The sequence below is a fragment of the Nicotiana sylvestris genome, chromosome 12 (genome assembly GCF_000393655.2).
Source record: "Nicotiana sylvestris chromosome 12, ASM39365v2, whole genome shotgun sequence".
Classification (NCBI taxonomy): domain Eukaryota; kingdom Viridiplantae; phylum Streptophyta; class Magnoliopsida; order Solanales; family Solanaceae; genus Nicotiana; species Nicotiana sylvestris.
In genome coordinates, this window is record NC_091068.1 from 43,645,925 (window position 1) to 43,660,876 (window position 14,952).

The 14,952-nt window shown below is 37.4% G+C and overlaps 1 long non-coding RNA gene across 1 annotated transcript; it reads right to left on the bottom strand.

Annotated features, from left to right (window-relative positions):
• Nucleotides 1-328: 328 nt before the first annotated feature.
• On the bottom strand, nt 329-9,559 carry LOC138884176 (uncharacterized). Its single transcript, XR_011404337.1, has 2 exons — nt 9,047-9,559; nt 329-982 (listed from the first exon to the last, which is right to left on the bottom strand). It is a non-coding gene; the product is annotated as an uncharacterized lncRNA (long non-coding RNA).
• Between the last annotated feature and the right edge of the window lie 5,393 nt (nt 9,560-14,952).

Consider the following 14,952-nt stretch of genomic DNA (forward strand, 5'->3'; position numbering starts at 1 on the left):
TCAAAATTGTGCAAGTAATATAGGCTCAAGTCAGGTATTACTATCTCTAGGTTTAACCCTTTAGTTGGGGCTATCAATCTCTTGATTACAATTCAATTCCTTGTTGGACTGATTTTTCTAGACTCAAGCTTTCTTTCTCAAGAAGAGCCCAAGTTAAATAGGCACAGATTAGTATTTCCAACCACCAATTTAACATGGAAAAACACAAATCAGTCCAAATATCAACTACCCATAAACATCTAAGCTTTAGAACAAAAGACCTATCAAATACCCACACTAGGGTTGAGCCACAACCCTAGCTTTTGGGTCTAACTACTCATAGTAATAGAAGAAAACAGAAAAATAGATGAAGAATAACCCATATGATTTGATTACAAACTAAGATAATGAAGATTCAGTGTTAATCTAGCTACAAATTACTCAAAATAGAACTAAAACGCCGTTCATGTGCTCTGGTCTCTAACAGATTACAAAAGATACCTTAAAAATGTGAAAAGAAAGTATTTATACTAGGCCAAATTTTTTGGACAAAAATATCCCTGATAGAGGTATTGCGGACCGCGAAAAATGCACCACGAACGCACTGATGACTTTCCATTCTTTGAATTTGGCCACCGCGAGCCGCATAAAATGTACCGCAGCCGCGGTGGCTTCATTGCAGTCCACACAAAATGGACTGCGGACTGTGCGGGCTTCAATCCTCCAAACTACTAACTCTCTGAATCCCCCTCTCCGCGGACCGCATAAAATGGGTTTCGACTGCGGTGAGGCTACTGCGGTCCACACAAAATGGATTGCGGCCGCAGTGCTTGAGCTTCCAAAAGTTGCACCTCTCTGAATCTCCTCACCGCGGACTACACTAAATGAATTTCGGTCGTAGTGGCTCTGTTGCAGCTGTGCTTTGACTTGTTCTTGGTACTTGTGCATGTTTCACTCCTTTTTGAGCTGGTTTTTACTACTTTGTCACTTTTTTGATCAAACCCTGCAAACAAGCACAACATGTAAGCTTTTGGGACTATTTGTATACATTTTCAATCAAAACTCAAGTGAAAAAGAGTGTAAAATGAACTAGAATCCCTAGTTATCAACTCCTCCAAACTTAAGTTTTTGCTTGTCGTCAAGCAAACAAAATAAGTCCCACCTCCTTAAGAGTAAAACCAAAAAAATTTAGCTGACCTAAGGTGACCTCATCTATTATTGGGACTAACAGTTGCCCTCAATTCAAATGAATCATTAACAACAATCAACCTTTTAAGCACTATGGATTTAGTGCGACACAAGAGCATCAATGATTGACTCAACCCATCAAAGAAACTCTTTTTACTACTTTGGTCATTGTGGAACCCAAACTCCTACTCCACAACTCTCCCTAAGCAAACCTCACTTTTAGGTTGTAGAACTCAGAACGAGGATTGTGGAAAACACACTCATCTCTCTCAAAGAAAGGTTACAAGTCCGGCTCTAATTACCATAAGCTTGCCCCTTATGTGAGTCATCACTAATGTAAGCTTCATTCAACTCAAGATCATATAGGGCTTTTGTGAAGATATAGTGAAGGCTTTTGGTTCAGGGTAGAAAATATTTGGTCTAAGTAGATTCCATCTTCCCTTAAACACTTCATTTGCTTCATTTTGGCGCACATTCTCTTGACTCTTTGAGTCATTTACTTCTTTCTTAGGGGTTAGAGAGACACATTGTTGCTCTTTCTTGTTTATTTCAAACATTTTTCTCCCTTTTCAACTTTCTACACCTTTCATTTCTTTATTTTTATTGCATCCCTTTATTTCTTCTATTTTTTTTTACTTTTTGATTTTCTTTCTTTTTCATTGCCTTTCCTTTTCTTCATTTTGTAACTTTTACCACTTTGGTGCATTCCTCGTCTCTCCCCCCAAACTTATGCTTTTGTATTGTGCTAAGGAAAGATCGGGTGCTAAAAGAGGGTCTTTAGAGAATGGCTAAAGGCTTGTATCATGATCTTTGAAAGAAAAAGGTATATAGCTCAAAAGGATTGACTATGAATATTATCATTGGTAGGCTATTGATGTTTTCAAGATAACATTCGGATCAAGGAGAGTCTATAATCACTTTTCAAGTCAAACTACACTTAAGATTTTGTCTAGACAAACATTCAGGGAATGTTCTAGACTAATGGAACGGGACATGGACTTGCAATTCAAATTCTTACCATACAAGCTGTAGGATTGCTAAAGAGACAGAGTCGGGGGCCCACAATAACCTTAGCTAAGATTTGAGCAACACAATGGTCCCAAAAAACCACTTGATAATTATCGGCCAACACGAGAGTCTCAAGGTCACAACTTTCACCATCCTATACACAACAATTTGTTTTTGACTATAAGATCAAAGGCAAATGTGTTTAGGCCCAAATGAAGCTTTGATTAAGGCACCATTACTCACTAGCTACTATTTACACAAAAGCAAAAAGAAAACAGACTCAAACCCTTAAGAAGGTCGTCATGTCATCCATCATCGGGAAGATCCACCTGGTTCACACAAATTCCATCTTTGGAAAGAACCGTGACATTAAGAAAACCAAAGGCTTATTGAATGCAAAACTCAAAATAAGAAGCTACCAAAATGAAATAAGAAGCTATGAAAGAAAAAATGTGAAAAGTAGAATGAATATGTACAAGAGGAGATTTAGACGAATATACATAAGGGGGAATGAATATATACATCAGAAAGTAACTTTATATACAGACCAAAGTTGCAAAGTGCGAAAAGTGAAATAAAATGGTAAAATTATGTACATACCAAAAGTGAAAATTAAAGCATAATAAAAAAAAATAGTATCATATTTACAACACCATATCATTCATATAGGGCTACCCCCTCAAATGAAAGCTAGAATTGTCCTCAATGCTAAATAACCAAAAATAGCTGAAAATAAGATAGAGAGTTAAGAAAACTTCCTATTGGCCCTCCATCTGCATAGGATCATGAGCACGGGTCCCTGGGTCCTCGGACTGATCGGGAACCTGTGACTGGATCCCTGTAACCTGTGCCTGCACTGGGACCTGAGCCTGCACTGGGTCCTGGGCTTGTACTGGGACCTAGGGCTGGATGGAGGATCCATCCTGGGGGTTTGCTAACTCAATCACTGCATCATCAGTACGGGGGATCATCCTTCTCCTCTTCGGTGCCCTCTCTAACTCCTGCTCTAGCTCAGGATGGGCTGCTAGAATTGGGTCATGCAATAATAGCTCCAAAGGCAATTGATCAGCCTTCATTTTCTCTACTTCCACCCTCAACTCCTTCACTGACTCCTTTGATGCCCGAGTCTTTCTCAACTTCTTTGTTTCCTTCGTTAGCTCCTTCAATGCTTGTCCATGAGAACCTATAGCCTCCAATATTAATTGTTGGTTCTCCAGGAGCTTCTTCTGGTTGTCCAAAAGCTCCTTGAAAGTATCCTCCACTAACTGTGGAACCTGTGGCTGAAGGGGTACAGACTGGGCTGCCACTAAGGTTGACAGCACAGACAACTTAAAAGTGATTGTTTGCATCTAGTTGTTGATACTGACAAGAGTCTAGCTCAAATGGTGGGCAGTCAATGGGTAGGCTGAAGATGAGGGGATATCTGGAACTATGGAAGTAGAGGGTCCTGGGGCTATATCTAGTATGGATGTGGGTGGCTGAGAAGGAGGGACTACCACTGCTGGCTCTTCAGACTGGCCAGTAGAGGCAGTTAGGGGTGTCAATGGTTCGGTTCGGCTGGTTATTTTATAAAATTTGTACCATACCAATTTTTTCGGTTATTCTATTATGTATAACAAAAATTAGACTTTTTGAAACCGTCCCAATCATGTCGGTTTCTCTTCGGTATCGGTATAGTTCGGTTAATTTTTGGTATTTTTTAAATATCATGTAAAATTCACAAGTAGAAGTAGAATTGCAATAACATACGTTCTTTTATAGGATTTAGCAAAACTCTCTAAACATTTTTACTGTTTAACAGGTGATGAATTTAAAAAAAATGGCTAGAGTATAGATCCATCAACTATTCTACAACAACGTAAAAGAAATCAAACAAAGGAAAATAAAATATTAATCACACAAGTTGAAAGATATATCAAACTGGGACTCAAGAATAAATTCTATAGAAGATTAAATATTTAAAAAGATAAATCTAAATTATATGAAAGGAAACATATTCAATACATTGTAGTTTGCTACTCATAATCGCTAGAATACTTTGTGTCTTGCTAATAAAGATACTTGAAATAACTTAGTTTAAGTAGAAGTAGCATAATAGGTTTTAGGAATTAGTATTTTGAGTTTAATTACTTGTTGGCTTGTAATAGTTTTCATAATTCCAAGGCTCAAAGAAAATTTAATGCATTATTATTTTTAAACTTACTAAATAAATATATTTTCTATATGTAAAATTTATTCGGTATGGTTCAGTATTTTTTCGGATTATTTTTATAAAATAAAAAACCTACCCTAATTATCAGTGCGGTTATAGATTTATATAAAAATCTACGGTTTCTTAAAAGAAACCTAAAAATCGGTTCAGTGAGGTACGGTTCGATCGGTTTAGTCGGTTTTCGAATATCCATTGACACCCCTAGAGGCAGTGGCTTTGCCTTTAGGGTCTTTAGGGTTGTCATCACCCTTGAGGCTGTACTAGGAAAATGGCACCTTCAGTTTCACCTTCACATCGAATTTCCTTTTCTCTACATCCTGACCCTCAAAGTATATTGCCAGGAAATGTTGGAAGGGGTATGATCTGTCACCTTCATTTACCACCCTAGTGATTACCCGGACATAACATTCCCGATATTGATCGGGTACTCCGCCAGGATAGAAGCTACCAAAATTGCCCGGCAAATTGGAAGTGAGTTCTCATGAGTGTTGGGGTCTAGCCTGCTGCAAACAAATGTCTCCTACCCTTTTGCCTCAAAGTTCAGGGTTCTCCTCAAAATTTGGACTCCCGTTGTCAACCATGCTGGGGTGGGTACCTGGTATTGCTAAGTGCTTTGCTAACCATAGACGGGCATCCTCCCCTAATGCTACTTTTTTAAGTATAAAGTTTCATCCTCCTCCGGAAAGCCCAGGTATTCATTGATTGTCTGGCCATCAAACTTCACTGTCAAGTTTCATACCTTAGTTACTTTAGTTCCTTTTTTGATGTGGTAAGCATTAGTGTAGAACTCCTTGACTAAGTGCTCATTTGCATTCTCAACATTGCTTGTGAAATAGTCCCAGCCCGGCCTCTCTCTGAATTGCCTCTGCAAATTTGGGTTGTGAGGCAGAAGATCCTTATCAATGAATCTCCGTTCAAGTATCAACTTCCTCTCGGGCCACCACTCTCAGAATTTATGGTAAGCAAGCTCACTAATAAATCTATCCTGCCAAGCCTCCGGCTTTCTAGTTCTCTCCACCCCCCCCTACTTGAGGCACACCCACTCCTTCTTTTTCTATGGGATCCTCACCGGGTGTTGAAGTTGTAGGTGAGGTAGAAGAAACATCATCACTGCTCTTAGCTGATCCCTCGGACAACTCAGAAGAATGTGGAACTGATGCTTGAGCAATAGGAGTGCCTGGAGGTGTTCTCAATCTGCTCCTCTCCGGCCAGTCAGGAACATACTCTGGCACTGACTCAAAGTCGAATGCCTCCCGGGAGGGCAAATACACACTCCCCGAATAGGAAGCAGCTCTATCCGTTGCCTTTATTGACTTCCTGGTGTCCTTGATTGCATGTCGGACTTAGGGGGTCAAATTGATCATACCTCATCCCTTAGCCCGGGAGGACTCTCCTTTGCCTTTTTATTTATCACCTCCGCCTCGTGATTTCACCATTATCTGCAAGGAGAATTTATTCAGTTATTGTTAGTATCATAGCACCAGATGAAGTAGTGAAGATTATGATTGCAGACAGTTGACAGTTAAAAGCAGAATTTGCAGACCATGGTCCGCAAAGAAAACAAAATGCGGCCGCAAAGAGACCATCACGGGCCGCACAGAATGGCACCGTGGTCCGCATTGAGGTGGGGTCAGACTACCCACTCTCTGATAAAGGCCACCACGGACCGCAAGAATTGTAGTGCGGCCCCGGTAAGGCATCGTGGACCGCAAAAAATCCACCGTGGTCGTGGTCCTCAAACCTTCACTCTCCAAAGTTTTACCACCGCAGTCCGCATAAAATGCCATCGCGGACCGTAGAGAGTCACCACGGACCGCGAAAAAACCACCGCGGACCGCGGTGAACCTCATTCAACAACACCAACCTACAGTTTCAGATTTTTCTCATTTTAAGCTTAAATGCACATATTATGAACCCACTAGGTAGTTAATCATTGTATTTTAACTAATTAATCCTAATCTAAACACATTATGCAACCCTATGTGCATTTAAGTCGCAACAATAGTTTGGCCGGGAACCACACTAGTGGATCATGAGGGGTGTCTAGCACCTTCCCCTTGGGATAATTTCAAGCTCTTACCCAATCTCTGGTTGCTCAAAACAAACCCCTCCTAGTGTTCTAATGCACTTTAATCATTAGGTGGCGACTCTTCAATTCAAACCCAATCTCCAAAAAGGGAACGAGTTGTCCTCCCAAATGTCATAAACCCGATTTCGCTGGAAAAAAGGGCGCGACACCACGTAGTTCGGTCATTGACACCACGTAGTTCGGTCATTTTTTACGGAACAAGAAAAAAGTGGCACTTGAAAATTTTGGCTCATTTTGAAATGACTTTTCTTTTTTCAGAATTTCGGCAGAGTTTCAGAATTTTCTAAATACCTACCTCTCACTTTTTTTTGAATTTTTTTTATTTTCTTTCCTTATTCTAGAAGCCGATCAACATGCAAGCTGAAACAAACAGATGTGCAAGTAGCACGTAAGATGATCTTTTTAATTTGGGTACACTTGTCCTATACGGACCCAACCCCTATGTTGAGTCTCCAAAGTCAGATGCACGTGATGCAAACAACGTTCCTACTAGGGATCCAACATGAGGCTATGTTATTCTAGGTTTAAAACCCTGGTGTATTATTCTAAATCGGACTTACCCGAGCGGACAAGCTCGAGCCGGGAGGAGGGGGCAGCGTACCGGGAATACAGAAGCTTCACTGGCTTTGCAACTTGTCCGAACCTCATTCTAAAATTGGGATATGACTCTAACAGAAAAGAAGTCACATGAAGTGCACACTTCCCAGATGATTTAGAAGACTCAGGGAGAAGAGGGTTTCGTAACAATTTATATACAGTCCAAACAATATCAAAGCGGTAAAAAACGGCATTTAGCACATTAAGTTCAAACATATAAAATCAGATAATAAATAAAGCCAACTATAACAATTATTCTAAGCTCGAATTCTTGAACCCTGAACCAAAAGTTATGGGTTATGATCCCCAGCAGAGTCGCCAGAGCTGTCACGCCTCCTTTTTACCAACCAAGGGGGATATAAGAGAGTTTTTCCAATTAAAGTGACATAAATCAAAATGAAATTAATTAATTTATCAGAGTCGCCACTTGGAATAGTTTATTTGGTGTTCCAAGTCACCGGTTTATTTTAAAATCCCAAATCGAGAAATATTTTATTTTTTAAAGTCTGCGAACCAGAAATTCTAGATAAGGAATTTTGTTAACACGGAAAAAGGTGTTAGGCACTCCCGGGTTCCGTGGTTCGAGCACGGTCGCTTAATCTGTTAATAATTGGCCTATTATCTGATTTACTACATATTTTAAATCTATTGTGCATTTTTAGCTTTATAACCGTCTTTTATTTATTTCAACTGCTTTTAGGATTTATGGAATTATTTTTTGAACAAGTTACGATTGTCGTACACTTGTTTGTTTTGGAACACGCCGCGAACCACGCTACATTAAATGCACTCACAATTCACGAGATGTGTATTTTATTAATATTCGAAGTTGTTATGTTCGGGTTACATGAAATGCACCCCCAAATTTGGAAATTAGGTATCATGACTATGCCATGGGAATCATACCCATAGTCGCGATGGTTTATTATAAAACGTGCTTAAAGCAAGCTACAGATGTTCAAGGGTGTTTTCTATACTAAGTTAATATTAATGTGAGGGTCATAGCTTATGGATTTTTATTTGTGTATGGCACACCTCGATTTATCTCGAAATCTACAGGATTATACTCAACAACCAGTAATTCATTAATTAAAACCGCGTAGAAGACTTAGCTAAGCATTCTAAATTTCCCTTGTTCAAATTCATTTTTGATGGGCCTCTTCTCGAACCCAAGCCCTCGTAAATAGAAAAACCCACCAACCTTATATGTGCAGATCATAAATAAGAACAGTTAAAGGATTATTAAAGTTATCACGCTTTAATTGGTAAATTTCACGTGTTAGGACCATCATATTACCTTGAAAACATTCAATCAGAATTGCATTATGCATCTAATCATAAACAGACACAAACACATAATTACTTCTCAATTCAATATTAATCCCTAATCAGTAGCATCTTAAATCGTGAGATAAGACCACCACATTAACAAGCAATTTTTTAACGATTATAAAAATAGTTGTAACTACATCTGAAATCATTAGATCCGGAATGAAATATTTTGATTACAAATTCTGATTCAAAATTCAATTTCAGTTCATCTCCTAATTTCATTTCCATTTTTTTTTTCTGAAAAAAAGCACAAAATAAATAATACGGAAAAATTTAAAAAATTGTCCCTTTTTACCGTTTATGACTTAAAGCACGTTAAATTGTATCTCATTGACTCAAAAAAATATTTGAAAAAAATAAATAAAATATGAAAGTAAGAACAACAAAACCAAAAAGGAGGAAAAAGCAAAAACTCATCATTCCTTTTCGACCAAATTGTCAGAACATATGTTTTAGCTTTGAATACAATACCAAATGTATTTTGTAATCGGGCAAAAGGAAAAATACATAGATAATGGTTAAAGTTATATTAGGTTGTTAAAATCAACTGACTAAACAAGATTCTATAGCATCTCTGAAACGTCAAGTAGCTACAATATTTCTTATAATTTTCTTCGAGAAGTAAAAAGTTCAGTTCTAACCTTGCAATATGAACAAAGACAACCAAGCGAAGCAGCCGCAGATTCAGCAATCAACTATCAATCTTGAGAGTTTAAACACCCATAAGATCCCCAGAAATCACCAAGCCAGTCAACTGAAAACCCTTTGTTTTTTTGAAATTTCCAGATCTTAAAGCTTTTGAAGGAGTTTTTTTTTCTTTTTTGGTGCGTGTTTGTGTGTTATCAGCGAACGAGATGAGAAAGGAGAACAGGTTCGAAATGGGTCTGTTCGTCTCTTTCTTGGAGAAGAAATCGTCGAAGAAGAAGGGAGCTGAGTGTGTTGCGCCGTTTTTCTCTAACCTAGGGGGGTTCTCTTCTTCTTTTCCTCTGTTAGGCTGAGAGAGAGTAAGGGGGGGTCCGATTTTTGTCTGTGGATTGGAGAAAAATCAAGAAGAAGAAGAAGAAGAAGAAGAAGAAGGGAACAAGGAGCTGGGTAGCGCCGTTTCTATCTGAAGGAGCAGATCCGATTACTCTCTTCTCATCCTGGGTCTAAGTCTTGGTATTTTAATTAAAGGGGAGGAGTTTTGGGGTGAATTTAACTTGTTTTGGACCTCTTGAGCCCTCGCCTAATTAAAAAATAAGACAATTTTCTTTTTCTCTTTTGTTCTTTTTTCCTTCTTTGATTTTAAAAATCTAGTTGAATTAATTAAACAAACTAAATAAAATCATAAATTAGGCTCTACCTTAAATTATTTTGTAAAGTTAATCTTACTTATTTTTACTAATTTAACACTAATTAATTTAAAATTAAAAGCTGAAATGTGGACATGACTATTGTAGTAATAATTTTTTTTGATTTTTCTTTAATGAAATGCAATTAAATTATGAAATTAAATTCCTAAATGCAAATTAAACCTAAGATGGCATGAGAATTAAAACATGACAATTTTTTATGATTTTTCTACGATTTTAAAATATTAAAAATGCATGAAATGCAACTAAATAAAGAAAAACTTCTAAAATCCCTTAAAAATTATTTTATTGATTTATTTTTAGGATTTATTTTCATGTACGGCAAAAATTATGTGCTAACATCTAGTAGGAGGGAGTTGAAGATATAGGCTTCAAGTCAAGATAAAGTTGCACGATAAGGAATCAGGAAAGGAAAATTTCCTTAAATACCGGCGCTTCTCGAAGATAAGTACAATCATCTCCATACCGTCCCATAAGACTATACTAGACCTTCCCGTAACTCATGAGACCCTTAGAACCTAGAGCTCAAATACCAACTTGTCACGACCCAAAATCCCACCTCAAACCATGATGGCGCCTAGCCGTGCTTGCTTAGCAAGCCAACTCACAATTATTAGACTAAAGTCCAATTTCATTCAATTAACATATTTATATTATAATAAAAGTAGGAAAGATCTCTAAACAGTATAATATCTGAAACAATCTAAACATGGTGCGAACACGACCAAATCGTATAACCCCCAAGAACTAGGTGATAGAAGTACACAAATAACTACTGAATAAGTGCAAGTCTAAATACATGATCACAACTATCTGTGAGAAAGAAGATAGGCATGAGATAAATAAGGACGGGGACTCCTTGTGCTCTGGATCGAAACAATATGCCACCTCACCAAAAAATATTCAATAACAGACTCCTACTCAGCTCAAAGGTACCACAATACAAGTCTCAAAACCTATACAAAAGTATGTAGAAGTGTAGTATGAGTACACCACAATTGGTACCTAGTAAGTATCAAGTCTAACCTCGAAGAAGTTGTGACGAGGCTATAGGCATCAATATACTTACAACACAGAAATAATGACAGCCTGGAGTTAAATAAGTAAATATCATCATGATCAACTGGTATCAAGATGTAAAATAGTTGAAAGACATTAAACATGTTATTCCAATTCAATATATAATCTTAACGCTAAATATGGAATGTAAAGCTAGCATGCTTCAATCAATGGAGTCGAGGCTCCCAACTAGAATATATGCAATAGTTAGCCTTTAAATGAATGCTTCTACATGAATCAAGGATGTTTATGCATGCTCAAAACTCTATCTAATGCCATGACTGGTACAAGATCCATTCACCCCAATACAAAATCCATGTATCCAAATAAAATATCCATGTATCGAGTCGATACACATCAATGTATTGACCACACTCACAGGGCCCAAAGTAATATGGGTAATTACCTAACTCCGGAGAGACGATACAAATCCAAGCACAAAGAGGATATTGATACACTACTAAAAAATCAGGTTTTAGCGACAGACAAATTCTGTAGCTAAATTGAAAAATGCGTCGCTAATCTTATTTAGCGACAGATTAGCAACGGATTATCAAGAAATTTTGTTAGCTACGAGCATTTTAGCGATAGATTAGCGACGACGTTCGTAGCTAATTCCAGTTTTTTTTGTAGTTATAGTTCAACTCATAATCAAATATCTTCTCATCATGTTCTGTGCTATTACTATATTTCAACCGCACGATCTTGCCTTTCGTGCCACAATTTCAGTCCAAATCAAGTATCCTAATGTAACATATATGCATATGTCAAAAGAATTATTAGATAAAAGATTCACAAGAACTTAATAACAATCATGCGGATGTGTGCTCCTGAAAATTCTATATGACTATGAATGATTCAAGTAATTCAACATATCAAGAACAAGTCCTCATACATTCATAAATAATCATAAACCTAGGCATAATATCCAACTTTAATAAGAGAGTGAATGTAGTCATATAAGCCAAATAAAGTATGAATCAAGATGAGCACATAATAAAAACAAGGCATGAAGTACATCAATTCTACCCTGGGCATGATATAAACATGGTAGGTGCATTTACACTTGCTGCCACGTATATACACTACCCCTACTACCTTAAACACATAGTAATCAAGTCAAATCCGTGAGTTTATCTCTTAACAAGGTTATCCAAGAGACTTACCTATTTTCGGGCAAGCTTCAACCACAAATCACGTCAAAATCTTGCTCTAGCCCTCCAATCATACAAATACAAGCCAAACATCATCCGAAGAGGTCAAAAAATGATATAGGAAGTGATCCCTAGCGAGCTCAAAACACACACTTAAATTATGCTCGCTAATCAAAGATAGTATAGTATAATATCGTATCCACATGGATTGAATTTAAATAGTATTCTCGTAGTTTCTAGCTTGATTGCTATCCAAGAGGATCAACAATTTAGATTTATATGATTTTTAACTAAAATTAACTAAGAGTCTAAAGCGATTGACTAATGACAATTGAAACAAGGAGTAAGCAAAGAAAGTTATCAATGTGAGAAAATAAGGTTTTGATAGGATAGGTTCAAGATAATTGTTTGGGATCTAACTTTAGATAATTCACTTGTAATGTTTAAGTGAGTCTCTCGAATTCACTCAATTATTAGTTCATACGTTCAACAGAACCTCCTCTTCGATTAAGTTTCAACCTCATGAGATGAACCAATTTAAGCTCTGTGAAGATATGCAAGAATGCATAGTGGATTGGTCTTTAGGAGAATCTCTCTCGATTATCCTCCTAAATAAGTTTAATCGATGATTCAACTAGAATCTTCCAGTTACTAAGAAGAATCAATGAACTCAACTAACAATATAATGAAAAGATATCACAAGTTATGCCTCTCTCGATTACATGAACAAGTGAATATCGATGCAACAATTAAATCATCCAAAAATGCTTCAATACATAAAACTGGAGTTATAATCCACAAATAATCATCAATACCAAATCCATCAAACCCTAAAGGGAACTACTCTATAATCATGGAGAAATTCATCACAAATATAATTAAAGTATAGGAAAACATAGATTCGATCCAAATTTGGGTCTTGAGTGAGGAAAGAATGATGAAATCCTTGTGCTTGTGTTCTTCCAACTTCTCCTTAGCCTCCTTAGGTCGAATATGTGTCAAAAGTCTATAAAATAACATTTTGCACGTATTTATACCAAATAGGGTTGGGCCCATACAAAACCTCCATTTCCTAGCCGAAATAGGAAAACCTGCAAATCTATTACATTCCATGCGTCGCACTATGCTACGCATGGTGCGTAGTATTAGTGCAATTTTCTTGGTTGTAAACTCTCTAAACTTAACTTGTCTGAATTTTTTTTACTGATGCTATGCACTATGCCGCGCACTATGCCTAGCATTAGTGTATTTTTTTCAGAGCCAAAAATTACAATTCTCTGAACTTCTCAAATTTCTGACGCACATTTGTACTAATGCGTCGCACTGTGCTACTCATGGTGCGTCGCGTTAGTGCATTACCTCAGAGTGTTGCTTCTTCCTTGATTCTTGACGTCCAGAGTGATCCTCGACCCCCGAACATGATCCCGGCTTAATCTCTTGGGCCTTTACTCAGACTTCAAAGTTCCTATCATTTGATTTAGCTCCACAATATCTACATAATTCGGAATCATCCCTACAAGGCATAACATACGCAATAAGTGCAAAATATTACCAATTAAAGCTCAACACAAGTAAAGTGCAATGAATTAGAGTGCAATAAGCGGACAAAACATGAGATTATAGTCTACCATTAATACCCCACACTTAAACCATTGCTCATCCTCGAGCAATGAAACTATACTTCATATAGACATGACCTTTTTAAACAACTCTACTAACTCATCACACCAAGAATAATTAAAATAGATTAAACACTCTAACGTAACTTCATCGCCTCAAGATTTGACTCAAAATCACCACGCATTTTTTACAACCCGCTCACTTACTCTAACATAGAGGTCAACGACATTACCTTTCCTCTGTGAACCAACTGCCCTCACACAACAATAGAGAGTAGTTCCACACACAATAAAATTTAAGAACAATAAGGAACTCAAGATAGAAAGAATTCACTCACTCTCAGAAACAATATTCATATGCCACAAAAAACATACCATATGCTTGCTTGTAGTGTAGTACTCCACTAATTGAGCTCATTTAGTCAATGATTTAGTAGGACTTTAATTGGTTGTAATGTAGGATGCGGGACGAGTAGGATACATTTAGGTATAGGAGTAACTACCCTACCCTATGCACTTTAATACATAAGTACTCGTTCAAAACCCCACACTTATGTCAAACCATAATTCCACCTTCACATCAATATACATCAATTCCTGCTTCTTTAAGCACAAATACATCAAGCACTATCAAGAGATATTTTTCACAACATTGCCACTATTTTTCTTTTTTTCATTTTCTTTTTCAATTCAACGACTCTTACTTTTTCAAATAGTGTACCTTATTCAAGTGCTCATGAGAGGTAAAAGGTTCAAATAGATGGTCCCTTCAAACAAATAGGTAAGGCTTGTAATGTGGTTTCCAAAGAAACAGGATTACAGGCTCAAAGGGGTTAACTAAGATTCAAAACTATTAGGTGGGTAAAAGCATATAACTGGCTCAACAAAGAAACTCCTATATCACTTCCAAGATAGACTAAAACTCCTATTTCACTTTGCAAACACACGGGGAAAGTTCTAGATGTCAAATGCAATGCACATAGTAAGATAAATACTTCACACATATATGGCACATAACTCACTCAAGATCGGAATCATCAAGACACTCTAATTAAATAGTTAACCAAAGTTAAGATCATACAATTTAAGGCACTTATCACAATGGCACGGCAGAATCAACTCACGCAAGCCATCTACATTGGGCATACGTAGCCTGCCCTGCATCCGTAACACACCATCCTCTCCAATAGTTACATCCTTGGCATCACTGTACTGAACCGTGTCCTTGAGGACAAGCAGATAGGGGTCATCATACTGACACTCTCTGATACGATCATCTCGGCTTGGTTTGGAAACATCCAATCTGACAAACTTGTTGGCCTAGGCCTAAACATCCAAGGCTAACTAAGCTGCCCAAACTCTC